At 41.9% G+C, this 17,845-nt stretch overlaps 1 protein-coding gene across 2 annotated transcripts in view; it reads left to right on the forward strand.

The window, feature by feature from the left end:
- The first annotated feature begins 815 nt into the window (after positions 1-815).
- ZBBX (zinc finger B-box domain containing) overlaps positions 816-17,845 on the forward strand; it is a 440,192-nt gene continuing 423,162 nt past the window's right edge. The window contains exon 1 of one of the 2 annotated variants that reach the window (XM_069213223.1): positions 816-954. The gene's annotated coding sequence lies outside the window, so the exon portion shown is untranslated. The remainder of the gene's footprint in view (positions 955-17,845) is intronic. The other variant, XM_069213224.1, reaches the window with a different exon arrangement.

Here is a 17,845-nt window from a genome sequence, read left to right on the forward strand (position 1 = left end):
CACAGAAATCGGGCAAAAACAGTCACAAATGCAGGAAAAAACACAATATGGACACAATACTGGGATTAAATACGATCGGGGAGACAGCAATCAGGGGGGCACAATGGGGCAAAAAGCGCCGGCGGCGAGGCGCAGAAAAGCGGAAAAAAGCTGAAAAACAAACTTACGGGACGGCGGAAGCGTAACACTGTTTGTGCTTCAAAATAAGCAAATAAGAAAAAATGTATTTCCCTATTTGTTTTCAAAATCTCCCACTTCTCAGTATTAAAAAGTTGGCGTGAATGGTGCCATCAGTTCGGTTCTGTCGAGGAGAACCACCAAAACTTTTTAGGTTCATTGCAAATCACTAAAAGGTTCAGCAACCATTTGTGGGGCAGTCTTGACACGCTCCACCATGCCGTGTCTTTGTCCTTATTTACCTCCACCCGTGGTCATCACTACAAGGCAATGTGCCTATAAGGTAGACAACGACAGAGAAATTAGATACACACACTTTTTCAGAAGCCCCGTAGAGCCTTTAAAGAGCACTACACTCTGAGGACTGTGCAATAATGAGATAAAGGGCTTTGCTTTTAATCCGAAGGTTCGCATACTGAATGAAGTTTGAGAATTCAAGCTCAGGTTTAATGCTGGACATGGAGACGGCTTCACGATGCTGAACCAAGGGCTCTTCAGTTCCACTCTCAACACAAACACATGACCAGTTGCCAGGCAACTGGGCGCTGCGTGCTGACGTTGCACGGTTCCCGTCGCTCGCCGGCCTGTCTTTTCTCTCCTCCAGCTGCGCTTCACAATTACGGCTTCCGTTGCCTAGCAACAACAAACGCTAAGAGATGGGGCCTGGCTGCCTAGAGCAGCCTCCGGCTAAATTCTGGCTCCCTTCCGCCTTCTCTTTACTCTCCCCGCTGCGGAATTAGAGGTGTATGGGTCGAAGGACAGAGTCACGGGTGACTGGTGAGTTTTTGAGGCGGGTGGGTCATTCTTTGCTATCGGGAGACGCAAAGAGAACTTACAGTACGCTGCACGCCCCCTTTACTCTTTACAGCTTGAGTGTTCCTTTTGCCCACTGCGAGTCACCAAGCCGCGTGTTTGTACTGTAAATGGACCGTGCTCCACTTTTTCTGCCAGCGTGGCAATCTCATCCAATGCCTGGGTTTTTAAAATGTCGTCACTCGTTTCAAAGCTGTTCGAGTGTGCTGCTTAGTGTCCGAAGCTTCCAGTGTGCCTAGTGACCCCATTGCTGGCAATCTGCTGGTGTACTTCCGTTGCTCCTGTTACGCTTAGTGCGCAGACCATCCAGTCAGTGCCAAGTGGTTCTTCCAGTGCTTAGTCTTTGGCCAAAGCTAGCAGTGTGCGATTAAATGTCCGTCGAATAGTTTACCTGCAAGTATTCCAAAGCTCACACTGTATTGCTGTGAATTGCTAATGCCTGGAGAGTCCTATGTACCACTAGTTCCCAGGAATTCGAGTGTGCTGTAGACCCAGCCGCAGTGCCAAATTAAAAAAAATAATACGTGCCGGTGCCCAAAGTTTTTCACATATGTCTGCTGCCCGCAATGACAAATGTTGGGATTGCGAATACCAACGCTGCGTCGTCCGTATTCCCCCGGCTACCTCTTTCAACCACTACATGACACTCCCTGTCCCTTTATCTCACTAAAGCACGTTCTTTTCAATCTATGCTTTCTCTCGTTGTCACTGCTTTCTGTCTTCTCCTTTTCTTCTCGTATGTTTTTCTATTTATTGCCCGGGGTCAATCTCATTAGGAAAAGTAAGTGACGGTCCCCTAAAAGGAGTGTCGGTGGCCCTTGCGACGAAAATTAAGCACTGCCTAGGCATTTTTCATTTGCCAAGTATATGTTTGTAAATCCATGTCGATAAAAATATTGAAAGAAGCAGTGAAATCTGTCATTTTTTCTCTTCTTCATAAAACTATAGCAGAAACAACATATAGAAATAATTTAAACATTTGGAAAAGGAGTAGGCTTGTGTGAACGCTAAATTGCAGTAGTTTTTCCATGTTGGAGATTGTTAGTGCTACAAAGGTGCCTCCTTGTGCCTGATATTTCTAATAGTTGGGAGTATTACTTTTCTGAAAGTACAGGCGAAACTTGAGTGGGAGACAAATTATTTCAATAATTGTTGGTATGGTAGTGTAAAATTTCCTCATGTCAGCAATCAATGTTGCACTTGCATGAGGCGAGCTTTCAGTGTGAGTGTCCGAATGGAAGTAGATCAGCAAAGATTAAAATCATATACAGGGAGTGCAGAATTATTAGGCAAGTTGTATTTTTGAGGATTAATTTTATTATTGAACAACAACCATGTTCTCAATGAACCCAAAAAACTCATTAATATCAAAGCTGAATATTTTTGGAAGTAGTTTTTAGTTTGTTTTTAGTTTTAGCTATGTTAGGGGGATATCTGTGTGTGCAGGTGACTATTACTGTGCATAATTATTAGGCAACTTAACCAAAAAAAATATATACCCATTTCAATTATTTATTATTACCAGTGAAACCAATATAACATCTCAACATTCACAAATATACATTTCTGACATTCAAAAACAAAACAAAAACAAATCAGTGACCAATATAGCCACCTTTCTTTGCAAGGACACTCAAAAGCCTGCCATCCATGGATTCTGTCAGTGTTTTGATCTGTTCACCATCAACATTGCGTGCAGCAGCAACCACAGCCTCCCAGACACTGTTCAGAGAGGTGTACTGTTTTCCCTCCTTGTAAATCTCACATTTGATGATGGACCACAGGTTCTCAATGGGGTTCAGATCAGGTGAACAAGGAGGCCATGTCATTAGATTTCCTTCTTTTATACCCTTTCTTGCCAGCCACGCTGTGGAGTACTTGGACGCGTGTGATGGAGCATTGTCCTGCATGAAAATCATGTTTTACTTGAAGGATGCAGACTTCTTCCTGTACCACTGCTTGAAGAAGGTGTCTTCCAGGAACTGGCAGTAGGACTGGGAGTTGAGCTTGACTCCATCCTCAACCCGAAAAGGCCCCACAAGCTCATCTTTGATGATACCAGCCCAAACCAGTACTCCACCTCCACCTTGCTGGCGTCTGAGTCGGACTGGAGCTCTCTGCCCTTTACCAATCCAGCCACAGGCCCATCCATCTGGCCCATCAAGACTCACTCTCATTTCATCAGTCCATAAAACCTTAGAAAAATCAGTCTTGAGATATTTATTGGCCCAGTCTTGACGTTTCAGCTTGTGTGTCTTGTTCAGTGGTGGTCGTCTTTCAGCCTTTCTTACCTTGGCCATGTCTCTGAGTATTGCACACCTTGTGCTTTTGGGCACTCCAGTGATGTTGCAGCTCTGAAATATGGCCAAACTGGTGGCAAGTGGCATCGTGGCAGCTGCACGCTTGACTTTTCTCAGTTCATGGGCAGTTATTTTGCGCCTTGGTTTTTCCACACGCTTCTTGCGACCCTGTTGACTATTTTGAATGAAACGCTTGATTGTTCGATGATCACGCTTCAGAAGCTTTGCAATTTTAAGAGTGCTGCATCCCTCTGCAAGATATCTCACTATTTTTGACTTTTCGGAGCCTGTCAAGTCCTTCTTTTGACCCATTTTGCCAAAGGAAAGGAAGTTGCCTAATAATTATGCACACCTGATCTAGGGTGTTGATGTCATTAGACCACACCCCTTCTCATTACAGAGATGCACATCACCTAATATGCTTAATTGGTAGTAGGCTTTCGAGCCTATACAGCTTGGAGTAAGACAACATGCATAAAGAGGACGATGTGGTCAAAATACTCATTTGCCTAATAATTCTGCACTCCCTGTATATAAATCTTTAGTTTACCTGTGTCTACGTGATGTGCTTGAAATCTCTGGGAACACATCTCTTTATCAATTTGTAGAGTCTTAGCTGGTGTTTGAGCCTTTACCATTTATTTAAAGGAGGCACCTAGGTGTAATTGATCTTGTGTGGGCATCAAGCTGCAATATGTTCTCTAATTGAACCTTAGACCATTGGATCCCAACCTGTGGTCCAGGGACCCCTGTGGGTCAGCGAATCTTAGAAAATTAAAAAATATTAACAGATTAGGTCCCCAGCTTTCAGTAATGGCTCAGTGGGGGGTCCCCAGATTCCAATAATGATCCAGTGGGGGTCCACAGAAGTCAATGGTTGGGAACCACTGCCTTAGACGTTAGGCATCCTGTATCAGTTGAAAGCAAAGACTTGCTTCTTTTGGATGGATTTTAATCATGTTTTTGATGTTTTCTTCTTGGGTTACAGATGATTATCAGGAATGCATTTTTTAATGATTGTCTTTGAATTTCTACTTTCAGCTTTTATAAAGGTATTTCCATTAATCCTAAAATGCGTCTGTGTGCCATGTGCATGCTGATGCTGGTTGGGCCTGGCCATTTCTACAGGGTCATCCCCAAACCTTTTGCCTTTCTCCTTCAATTTTTGCTGAATTTGTTTTTGTTGGATTTAGGACTCTGGGCACTTTACCACTGCTAACCAGTGCTAAAGTGCATGTGCTGTCTGTTTAAAACATGGTAACATTGACTTGTCCAGAAATTACATATTTATTTATTTTATTTATAAGTCCCTAGTAACGTGCACTACCCGTGTCCAGGGCCGGTAAATTAAATACCACGAGTGGGCCTGCATCACTGATTGTGCCACCCACTTACAAAGCCCTTCAGCATGTCTCAGGCATGCCATTGCAAAGCCAGTTTGTGCAGTTTTAAACTGCCATGTCGACCTGGCAAGTTAACCCTCTTGCCAGGCCCACACCTTCATTTATAGTACATATGTTACCCCTTGGGTAGGCCCTTGACAGCCCAAGGGCAGAACGCAGTATTTGAAAAGTAGGACATGTACTTTTAAGTTTTACATGTCCTAGTAGTGAACAACACATCTCTTAAATTGATTTTTCACTATTGCAAAGCCTTTCTCCACCATAGGATAACAGTAGGATTGCCTTACTACATTTCTTAAGTGTAAATTCTTATTTGGAAGAGATGGGACCCCCACGTTTGGTGTCTCTGGAATTAGAACTTAAAACCACAATTTATGGTGAAGTTGGATTTTAAATTGTAATTCAGAAAATGACACTTTTAGAAAGTTAGCATTTTCTCACTTTAACCACCTAGTGCCTTCTCCCTGCCCTGAATACACGTCTGGGTGGGTGACAGCTGGGTCCCTTGTGTATTCCTTCCAGACAGCCACGCAAAAGGGAGCTTATATGTGACTAATAGGCCATCCACATCTTGATGGCCCATCCTAGGCAGGATGGAAGGGAGGAGCTGACACACCTGAATGGGCTGGGTCCTGATTCTACACAAAGGGCTACATAAACCCCTGTAGTGAGTCTGAAGCCAGGGGGAGGAAGAGCAGGGACTCGTTGTAGTTCAAAGGCCTCTCTTTGAAGTCTCTCCCACTTCAAAGGCACAACTGGGTATAAGTACTGGACCTGACACCTCCACTTCAGTACCCTTCTGGACTTGTGGATTCTCTGCCAGTAAGTAGGAAAGCTATGTTGCTGAAAGGACCGTCAATCTGTTTGACTCCTTCTCTGCTGTGCTGACCTGCTGCGTGTTGTCCTCCCTGCCTGATAATGAGAAGGACTAGACTTGAATCTCTCCAACCAAGAACCAGAGTGACTCCCAGGGCTTACTGGCTTGCCTCCTGTTCTTCTGAAGCCTCAGGGACACAAAAGGCTTCAGCACCTGGACCTGTGTTTACAGCTCCTGAGCCCCAAGAGGCACCCCTCCAGCCCTTAATAGTGGTTCTGTGGCTCCTGAAATCAAATCTTTGGGCTCATCATGACTGTGAATGGGCCTCTTGCACCAGAACTGTGCTGCTTGCATGAAGAATCAGTGTGAGCCACTGCAAGTCCATCTCTTTGCACAGCAAGCGTCGCCACTCATGAGGCTCCAGTCAGCCCGTTTGCGGCACATGTCTGACTCTTTGTGGCCGCTGACCACTGCCAGCGATGCTCTCCTTGCTCCCTGCGAATGGGCCTCTTGGCTCAACTCTGAGAAGGTAAAATTTCAGATGGACTTGTTTAGGACTGTATCCAATCTGCACTCCATTGTGGTTGGCCTGAACTTTTAGATTTAGTCCTGTCTAGCGAGACCAGTTGTCTCCGGGTGGTTTTTTATGCTTCTAAGCACTATATTAAATTATTTAATCTTTAACAATTCACATCTCAACTTCGACTTGTTGGATGTTTGCAGGTTAGGCCTATTTTTACTCATAAAATAAAGCTTGATTTGTCTTACCAGGTGTGGTGTCTTTTTTTTTTTTTTTTGTGTGTGGTGTTTTCACTGTTTTACTGTTTGAAGTGTTACACAAATACTTTACACATTGCCTCTTATGTTAAGCCAGAAACCCCATTTCTAACAATGTTAATATAAGCCAAGTGTTTCTTGGGGGTCCCTAACAGCTATAAGGTATAGCCAAAATCTGATAGGGTTCAGTGTTGATCTTTCTTGGCCCCACAATAAGTATTTACTGGGAGAGAAATGTAATTTATTTTAACTGCCTTTTAGTAATGTTGAGGATATGAATGGAACCACTGAAGGACTGGCTCAGTTATACCACAATGTGTTTTGCAAATTCTCGTGATCAGCCATATTGAACACTGGCAATAATGTTATAAAGAACAATAAGCACGCTTCATGTATTCCTGCATTTGGTGGGCTTTGTCTTTGATGTTTAATGTGGCAGTTACAATGCTATTCCATGAGCAGCATCTGCACTTTTATCCATTATTTTCACCACTAAAAGTAGACCAGTGTCGGGCAGTTATTAATTAGGGGAGTAGTGGACTGGTTGCTGAAACATCTACATGTGAGGGTATCAGGGAAAGTTGATAGCTGGATGGTTTGGTTGATGTGATGATTTCCTTTGGGCCTTCTCTGAAAATAACATTTGCTATGAATTTGTAACATCTACATTATGACTTTGTTAGTTGGGCAGAGGGCATTTATGATGTCATAAATCCTATTTTGTCTAGGGTTTATCTTATTGTCTAAGAAGTTGGTCAACTTATTACAGTGAATGTCCTGTTTTCGGGGAGGTATTAATTAATCTCTTATTATTTCTGGCCTGTTTTTTAGCTTGGTTTGTGGCTGTTTTTCTTTGCTCAGGTAGGAATGCAGTTTCCTATTCAAGATCTTATTGTTGTATCTGTATTGTTTTAAGTTCTTGGCTGATGTGTGTTGATTCCCGAATCGTGGGTGTTGTCTTTCCACTTTTGAGGATGTAGAGAATAAGCATTAGTTCAGTGTATATTTGTTTCTTATTTAAAACTGTTTGGATAATGTTCAAGATAGAGATGTTAAGTCTTTCACTAGGGAGAAAGAATTGACCATATCTGGGTTTAACTGATTATATAATGATTTTATACAGTATACAGTTATAGAGACATGCTGTTCATGTTTGTGTTGCTCACGAATGTAGCCTACAGTTCTAATTTTTGGGATCTGTGGCATGGCAAGTTTAAAGAGGATGAAAAAGTGATCTGGCTAATCATTTTAGATGACCTGGTTTAACACTAAAGGTGTCCTTACCATTGAGTTTGTCCATTATCTACCATAAATTGCTTTCAAATGTAAAGCTTAATAATACTTCTAGTGCAGTATCGTTCGTGTTTTCACATTGAATTTAAAGTCACCATGCATTAGGTGGTTATCACGGCACATTAGTGCATTAATAGTAACATTGATTAGTTCTTCCTTGAATGCCGGCTTGGTATCTGGAGGTGATATATTAGGGTAGTATTCATTAAGAAAATGTCGAAAATTAGCATGTTAAAATACACATATTCAAAGGAAAAGTCTTGAGGAGATGAAAGTTGAGTGCATCCTATTAGTTTTCTGCATGTAAAGACAGCTTCGCCTACAGGTCTATTTTCTCGGCCCATCTGCAAAATTGCGTATCAGTTTGTAAATATCATGTCGATGAGAGGGTGTACTTACTTTTAGCAAGAAGGTTTCATGTTCATGAGCAATTATGGTGGCCTCAGTTGATGGTGCATTTGCTGTTGCATACCAGTAGTTCAGTAAAATGCACTATAGGAATGAATTTAAGAGCTGGAGGCCAGGTGCTTCCCCAGATGAATGCATCTGCATTTTAATTAGTTTTCATACTGACATTGGTGATACTTTGTTCCATTTTTATTGGTATAACATGTCAAATATTAACCTCTGCCAGCATTACTTCCAATTAAAACATTGCAGTTATTTTTTCACATTTTTGAGATTTGTTCACAAATGTAATGCGTATGAATATTAAGCGACTAGGTAGCAATTAACATTTTCATTGGGATGAATTTAGGAGAGCCTTTGTTTTGGGCCTCAAGCCCACCACTACGACATGGGTGGTAGAAGTCACTTCTCAGTAAGGCATTGTTGGAGAAGGCACATCACACAACGTTGGGTAATTGAGAACCGGTCATAAATTCGGCATTTTTTTGTGTAAAAACGCATACGACCACAGAAGCGTGCCTTCTAATATAAACAGTAAATTTAGAGGGCACTGTTTAAGAATATTTTAACCTTTTTAGTGAGAAACACATGGCAAGCCAAATGCAAGGCCAGTGCATATTAACGTAGTCTGCACTGAAAGGATGACAAGCCATATAAAACCGACTGTGTAGGGTCTAAGGCCTTATAGACGGACAACCAGAAGACATTCATGCATAGTAAAGACTTTAATGGCGACTTTTCAGGAGTGAAATAAATAAACCAGCTATAAAATAATTTGTGAAACATAGAAAATCCCTGACTCTTTATTAAAATCCAAAAACAATTTTAGGATTTTAAACCGATAAGTGAGCTGAGATACTCTTGGCTCTTAACACTGATGCAATTCTTTGAAAAAAATTGCAGTGCGTGAGCAAAGTACTATAGGTTATATGAATACTATTGTATTCTATTAATCACTATTTCCATTATCTTGTGTTAAAGGAATCCTCACCTCATGTTATTTGTACCCAAGCACCTCAGAAGCAGGGACTATGCAACTGATTAAACCTAAAACTGCTTTAACTAGCTAAGAATGCGAATATCAAGAAAGCGAGATGGCTTTTATAAATGACTTTTATGACAAAATAGTTTGAGAATGTAAGAACGTGGACTATTATTTGAAGTAGACTGTCACCCACCTCAAGGAATAATAACACAAATTTGTCACATTGATCAGCGAAAGTCACTAAATTAACCAGAGCTCAACCCTGTGATAGTTATGGCACAGAGCAGGCAGTCTTAATTAACTTAGGGCAATGCATAAATAAAATATTTATTCAGTAACAAAAGAGTAATGCAGTCAAATCACCAAACAATAAGCTTCCCAATCCAAATTCGAAAAATAGAGTAAGGCATTAACAAAATTACACCAAAATGACAAAACTCCAATAAGGGCAGCCAGAAACATGAATGTTTAAAGTTTAAAGTAAAAATAGCACCGAAAACGCTCAGCACCAATGATAGTCTATGTAAGTGGTACACTGGGTCTTAATTGCAATTTTGGGCCATCTGCAATGGCGTGCAGGTTAAGTAGGCCAAACTGATTCACACCCTGTCAAAGATTTTATCTTCTGACTTTGGGCCTCATTATGATCCTGGCGGTCACAAGACCACCATCTTCACGGTGGTGGTCGGACCGCCGCGGCTGTGGTGGTCCAACCGCCACATTACGAGTTTGGCGGTAGGACCGCCATATGACCGCTGTCTCCTCCAGGATCCTAGATCCTGGTGGGGTGACGGTGGCCCTCGTTGCAATCAGCCAGGGCGGCTCTGAACTCAGCGCCGTTCCGCTGATTACAACCTTGTTCTCTGCCAGCCTTTTCATGGCGGTTTCATCACCATGAAAAGGCTGTGTGGAGAACAAGTGCTGGGGGCCACAGGGTGGCTCCTGCACTGCCTGTGCCCATGGCATGGGCAGTGCAGGGCACCCCACCCAGCACCATCGGAATGCGCACTGTCTGCTTTGAAGACATTGTGCATTCTGAGGGTGCTGGACGGCCCCCTCTGTGCTGCAAGATAGCACTGGGCTCCTTTAAGGGAGCCCAGTGCTATCTTGTATCACTGTTCCTGTCAGACTAACTGGCGGGAACTCTCTATTTCAGGGTTTCCTGCTGGTCAGGCTAGCAGAAACCTTGTAGTAGGGCGGGGATGCCACCGCCATGGCCATGGCATCCTCCCCACGAGTTTGGCAGTCCTGCGTTGGGACAGCCAAACTTGCAATGAGCCCTTTAGTCTTTTTTATGGAGCTCTCAATTCTTGAGCGAGGAAAACCTCAAGTTGTTTTCTTAGTAAGGCATATAGTTTCCCCAAGGTTCCCATGATGGCTTCGGAAATCTAAGAGCCTGATTCAGGGCCATTGCATATAATGTGCTTGTGATATGGCAGACAGGATATCTGTCATGTTTGTGATGAAGTTTCCTGTCTGCTGAAACTCTCTAAATCAGGCCCCAAGCCTCAACTTTTTAGGGTTTCTTGAGAAGCTCCTCTCAATCACTTTAAGGGCTCCTAGGACCTCAGAGACTGTACTTAGGGGACAGGACTCACTACAGCAGAGGCCACCAGCAAGGACCAGACAAGGTCTAGTTAGTATTGGCCATCTGGACACGTCAGGAAAAAGGCCTATTTAAGCTTGTTGTGTCCCTGTACCCACACAGGAGGTCAGCCAACAGACTCTCTGAGTCCACTTCTTTGTACTCGGAACAGGTCCAGTACTTCCAAGCTCCTCTCAGGTTACAGCAAGCAGAGTCCAGTCCTCTTCTGATCTTCTGTAGGTCCAGAAAGTGTACTAAGGAGTGTGCCTTGGGGTGCCACATAGATGGTTGGCACCTTCACATAGACAATAATGGAGGTTGGGACTTATACTAAAACCCATAGGAAATAATGTTAAGTTAAAGTATTTAAAATAGTTAAAATATAATTTAATAATAAAGATACCTGAAAACATTTATTAAGTAATTATAAAATATTTTAATTTTGTAAATTTTATTGAAATATCATTAAATTACCTTTAGTTGTATACATCACTTTTAATAATTGTTCATGCACAATTAAAACAAAATTACTTTGGGAATTTATTTTTAATTTAAACTTCAGAGAAATAATTTTAATTTAATATATTCAAATGAATTAAATATTTATTCAAACTTAAATTAACATTGTTGAAGTATTTTTATTTTGTTCTCCCTTTATATATTATATATAATTTCTGAATTTAATGACTATGTCCTTGAAATTTGCAGTGATTCCAATTCACGTAACGGAACAGAGGCAGTTGGTTTTAGAAAAAGAAAGCTGCAGTTGGTAGACACAGAAGTAAATCCGAATTTATGAAAAGATGTATTTGTAGAATTACAGGATGTAAGGAATAGTTTTGTGAGCAATTATTTTCTGGTAAAGAAGAAAGATAAAGGTTTGGCACCAGTGATACTATTACAAAATTTAAACAGTTATCTGATTTACAGACAAGATGCAGGGTATTCATAACCTGAAAGACATCTTGCAGGAAAATGATTGGTTGGTAAAATTTCATTTGAAGGATGCTTATTTTACTATTCTGATAGATGTGGACAGTCAGAAACATCCGATTTTCTGACTGAAAAGGCAAAATGTAGCAATTACTTTCTCTACTCTTTTGGTTATATTCTGCCCATTTATGCTTCACAACGTGTTATGGCTAGTTGGATCTTTTGCAAGAGAAATGAGTGTACAGTTGATAATTTGTCTGGACAAAATTCTCTTCATATTGCAGGATCAGGAATATTTAGGGCCTGATTACGAGTTGAGCGGTTAAACCACCACAACTCCAATACGGCCATGATGAGGCGGCCTCCAAGCCGGCAGCTTCACCACCATTGTAGTACGATGTGGTGGAAACATCAAATTGCGATGTTTCCGCCCTTCAACCCGCTGGAAATAGTGCGGCAGCATTAGCCTTCGCTCACTCAGGTAGCCGAGGCCAATCCCGTCGCACACAGCACCCTTGGAATGCACACTGTCTACCATAGCAGACAGTGCGCATTCCAAGGTAGCTGGCAGGTGGGCCCCAGCTTTGCCTTTCCGACAGCCTTTTCAGGCAGGGATCCCACCATGAACAGGCTGGCGGAAAGGAAAGTCATGATCAGCACAGTGGTGCTGAACTATGCACTGTCATGGCTGACCACGACTCTCACCGCAGCTAACCCATCAGGATCTCTGATCCTGGCGGAGGCAGCAGTCTCCTGGTGGTCCAACTGCCAGGATTATAATCTGGCGGTCCGACTGCCAGGATTGCAGCGGTCCAACCGCCACTGCAGGTTTGGCGGTCCGTGGTCTGCTAAACACGAAATGAGGGCCTTAGTATCTTATTTAGATTGAGCAATACATCTTTTGGAGACTTTAGGTTTCATTAATGTAGAAAAATCTGTTTTGGTGCCAGAGAAGATGATACAGTTTCTTGGTTTTCAAGTAGGTACTGCTCAGGCAAGATTGTTGTCATCATACCCAAACATTAAAATATTAAGGAAAAAGGTTTGGTTGGCTTTTAAAAAAACATCCCAAGTTACTCTCAAGGACAAACTTCAGTAATTGGTATTTTATCTTTATCAATTCAGGCAAATTTTCCAGGTCCTTAGACTACAGGGCATAGCAAAGGCTGAAGACTTCAGGTGTAAGGAGAAGTCTGTGGTATGTGAACACTATGCCCCTACTAGTGGAAGCCAGGTAGGAGATATTATGATGGAGAACAAACTGAAGTCTTCTAATGGAAGAAATTATTTTCAAAGAAACTTTAAAGAACATTATGATTTTGATGCATCTGGAGATTGAGTCTGCAGTGACTAATATAAGATGGAAGCAGACCAAATAAACTGTCAGATTTGGTGAAGAGTTATGGTATCTTTGTATGGAGCGCAAAGGTTTTTTAAATGCAGACAATTTACTTGGAGCAGAGAAGCTGACTGCTGATATGAGCAAGATATCTCAAGGCTTTCAGCTATTGGAGATTCAACTTTTTCTATTTCAAGGGAATTGCTTGAAAAAGTGGGACTACTGGAGATAGATTTGTTTGCAAGCAGATAAGCTTGTCAGGCGATCAGTTATTTCAGTTGAAGACAAAAGTCAGATACAAAAGCTGTAGTCGTTTTCCAACAGAATTGGAATAATTTAATTGGTATACTTTCCCTCCATTTGCTATGATATAGAGGGTTGTGGTGAAAGCTGACAGAGAGTAATGCATGGTAATGTTTGTGACTCAGGGCCTCATTACGACATTGGCGGTCCTGTGGCTGCGGGGAGGACACCACCATGCCAGCGGCATCCCTCTCCCCCTCCTCCCCCAGTTGTATTACAGTGTTCCCGCCAGACTGACTGTCGGGAACATTGTATTATGATGTTCCCGCTGATCAGCCTGGTGAGAACAATGCTACGGTATTGGTCTCTGCTCCCATTAGGGAGCCAAGACCAATACGGTAGCACTACAGCACCCTCGGAATGCGCATCGTCCGCAAAGCAGACAGTGCGCATTCCGATGGTGCTGGGAAGGGGTGCACCTGCACTGCCCACGGCATGGGTGGTGAAGGGCCCCCCTGTGGCCCCTGGCACAGGCTTTCCGGCAGCCTTTTCATGGCAAGGTGACTGCCACGGAAAGGCTGGCAGAAAAGCTGAGTAGTAATCCACAGGGTGAAGCTGAGTTCAGCACCGCCGTGACTGAACACAACTCAGGCCACTGTCAACCTGTTGGGAACCACATTCCTGGCGGTGACTGCAGTCCCCTGGCAGTTTCACCACCAGGGTTGTAATGTGGCTGTCAAACTGCCTGGAGTGCAGCCGCCCGACCGTCACCGTGAGTCTGGCAGTCCTTGGCCCTCAGTTTTATACTTCACAAGCCTGGTTTCTAAAGGTAATGGAGTTAACAAATGAAGGAACTTTCTTGATTACTGCGAGAAAGGGATTGTTGGTCAGGACAGATGAAAAGGAGCATTCTTTGGTTTTAGAAGGAATGCTGAACTTTCTTGTTTGGAAATTGCCCGGGTAAGCAGAAGATGGAGAGGCATTTCAGGACAGGCTAAAGATCAATTAGCTAAAACTTGAAGTCCTGGAACTGGGAAAAGATGCAAGGTTTTTGGGGAGCCTGGAGTAGTTGGTACATGCAAAGGAGTATGAACTCTGTGGTGGCGCCAATAGTTGAAGTGGCTAATTTTTTAGTGGTGTTATGTCTAAACAGTGTCAGCTACAGGGCAGTATATTGTTATAATTCAATAATTTCAGCTGGTCATTCTTTAGTGTGTCAACGTTCAGTTGGCAGTGATGTTTTGGTTTATAGAGTGATGAAAAAGATTAGACTCAGAAGACCATCCAATGTAAGCTATGATACCTTATGGGATGTAAACTTGATTTTTAATCTTTTTTGCTGGTGCCCATTTAATGTTTACCTACGTTTCAAACAATTGAGACAGAAATTAGTGACTTTAGAAGGGTTCTGATGTAAAGGCTATTGAGATTTGTCACAAACATTACAGTCCTGATCAAGTGCATTTTGAGAACCGAGTATAACTGATAGAGTTTTATCATTTTAGTCACATTTGGAAGAAATTATGTGCTGCAGATGGCATGCAGATTTTAATATTTGGGTCTATGCAGTCTGAAAAAAGAAGAGACGTGAAGTAATATGATTGAGAATTATACACGTTATGATAGCATTCTGTATTTGTGATGTATTGAAGTTATTTAAAGGTCTTGCAATGAGAGGAGATTGAATAGTTATGCACAATGCTGGCCTCCATGTCTTTAATGGACTCTAGATTCTCTCTACATAATAATTAGAGAATCATCAGTCTCTTGCAACTGCAGTATTCATTTCTATTTTAGAGGGGACTGTTTAGATGAGGAACCTTGGAAGAGTGAAACCAGCAGTTCTGTAGCAACATAAATGAAAATGGTGATATTCCTACAGTATACCTGGCACCTTTATCTCAATGTGTGAGTACCTGTTTTCCATCAGTCTCATACACCAATGGCCCAACTCCCTGTTGTCTTGTGCCTGTAGGATGACACCACCAATTTCCGTAGGACTCACATCTGCTGCCAGTCGTATTGATGTTCTCTGCTCTTAGCGTTGCATGGTTGTGGTCCTAGACAGTGCACCCCTAATCCCTTAAAAGATTTTTTGTGCTCCTCGATCAAGGTCTATGACATAGTTGCCATTAGGAGGCCTCTCAGTAGGCTTGTAAGGGAGGTTAGATTATTGATAAACCTCTCGCAATAACACCTCATTCTGGGAAAACATACCTTTTTAGGGGTGAAATTACGAGTCTGCTATAGCTTTCACATCAGCCACTTTCTACAGACCATGTTCCACTCCTTCTGCAAAAAACATTTTAGAAGATTTCTATGCCTGACTGCAGGAAGTCACATTTTTATTAGTTAACTGGTGAGCCCCTTCTGTCAATGCCTCTTTAGCATAGTTCATATCTGGTCAGTGTGTTCACTGACTGTGATTCTGTATACAAGAATATCATAGCTGCTCATTCAGCCACTCTGATGCAGTTTTTAAGTACTTTTGAGCATGATATAGAAAAGTTGAGACACCATTATTTCTTCTTTTGCCCACTTGCATGGAGAAGCTAGTGAAGTACATGGTATAACAGCAACTGTTAAGATCAGGAGCTGGTATTTTTTTGAAATCACGAGTCCATCATTAGTTTATCCACCATGAGTGTGAGTTGTCGATCTCTAGGTCTTTCACCATTAGACAAGTGCATATCCACAGATACTCACTTGACTTCAAGATCTTTGACCTTGAACACAACCATGACTGAGGTATTCCGTGGCATGGACCTTTCCACCTCCTCAGTGTCAGCCGTTTCCATTTTATTAAGTTCTTGACTTACTTATGCATGTGAAAGGCAACACACTAATGCCACAGTACCATGGATTGGACCATGTCATCAGCGTAGAGTGGTTTTGCCGTTACCTCTAAGTCACTTAGTGAATAAGTCATAATATTCCTCCACTTTATTGTCTAGTTCACATGTTACAAACTGAAAAACTGGTTTAGTGGAGCCCATGGGGCACGAGTAGTGTTTGAGTCCCTTTATTTGTAACAATTGTCTCCTCTCTGGCATCCTGAGAATCATGGCTGATGTCTGAAGAGACAATCCCATTGAAAAGAAGAGACAGTGTGTTTTTACTTGTCATCTTTAAGAGAAAATGCTTAAATTGTGGATAAGGTATGTACAAGAAATAACCAGATATGCCTAAAGATTGAACGTATGCTTACAGAAGGTTCAGAGATCCCTTATTTGCAAAGAATTTTATGCTTCAATGTTACCTTTCCAATCTCTTTCAGTTGGTTCTGAGTGAACAGATCACTTGCAACCTCAGGTCTTAAAACAGAGCCTAATCTTTTGTAATATCTGTAAGCATTCACGTCTACTCTGAAGACGTTCACCTAAGCATACCGGAGCAATGGAAGAATCACTTTAGTTTAGAGTCCTGAGTAAATATGTATAGCTAGCACTTCAGCCTCAGATTCGAGTGATTGTAAGCCCAGTACCAGGTGGAACTCCTCTATTAAGTGCTCCTGGGTAATCCCAAAGCTGGTTCCCACATCTTGTCTCATATTTCATAAAACTAAAAATTTAAACAAACTGATTTATAGACTATTCCTATAAAGCAATATGTGTAAATTTATACATTAAGGCTTTAACCAAAGGTCACAAGGCCAACATGTACTTGATTAAACCTGGTTTGCTCATTGTTATCAGTCTCCATCTCTTGATGTTACCCCATGAAGAATTCTTCTTACTACGTATGTAAGCTTTAGAGCTTTTCCTTTAATTTTTCAAGAGACTTGTGTAATGTTCACCCTTTGTAGCTACCCGTGTTTTACATGTTATTTACCATCAGTTGTTTATGTGGCAATACTTACGACTGCATGCAATTGTCGCTAAAGTCCTATTTCAGTACGATCCTTATGACCAACGCACCTGCATACAGAAGAGTGACTGTGTGTTCCTTACCTACCTTGGGCAACAATACCTTTGCTTTCCTTTAAACAAGCATGTAACTCTGCCCAGTACAGAGATTTCCATCAAAGTCCAGCTGGACTTGGGTCCATTTGAAGGAATGAATTTCTTTAGGTGCAAAAGGCCATTTTGAATATCATCAATAGGAGACAGCTTCACATAATAATATATTATTTACTGGATGTCACCAGTAGGTAGTTGTAGTTAGGACTTAATTTCCATGGTAAAAGCTTTTTTCTTTGTTAGGTGCTGTTTGAAGAATCTTCACAAACTTTTCAAAAGTAGTTTTAAACTCACTTTATCAGCTGTCTTGAAATGTTCTGGGTGATTCGTCAAGCAGGGGGTGAGAAAAAGGGGTTACGGGGTCTCAAGACACAATGCAATTTCACATAGAGATTTTATATATGACTACAGCATGAACTGCTGGACAGAATTACACCAAATTTGGCAGAAAGCTAGCTCTTTGGTTCAGAAAGCGTGCTTTTCGTCATTTGGTGTAAATCCTTTCAGTAGTTTTGGAGTTATTAAAGGAAAAAGAAATGTGCATACATAAGGATGTGGAGGCTCTGTGGATCTGACATTCCCGTGCTAAAATCTTCAGACACTTTGAATTCTGTCTGGCCGTAGACCTAAAACTGGTTGCAACTACCAATATATAATGGGCAGTATGGAATGGCCAACGGGCCAAGCAGTACTAAGGCTTCACCATAATCTCATCACACCATTGAGTTTATACCAAACATAGGCCCTCATTACGAGTCTGGCGGTGTTAAGACCGCCAGACTTGCCGCGGCGGTTTTACTGCCGATGGGCTGG

This window comes from Pleurodeles waltl, chromosome 11 (assembly GCF_031143425.1).
Source record: "Pleurodeles waltl isolate 20211129_DDA chromosome 11, aPleWal1.hap1.20221129, whole genome shotgun sequence".
NCBI lineage: Eukaryota > Metazoa > Chordata > Amphibia > Caudata > Salamandridae > Pleurodeles > Pleurodeles waltl.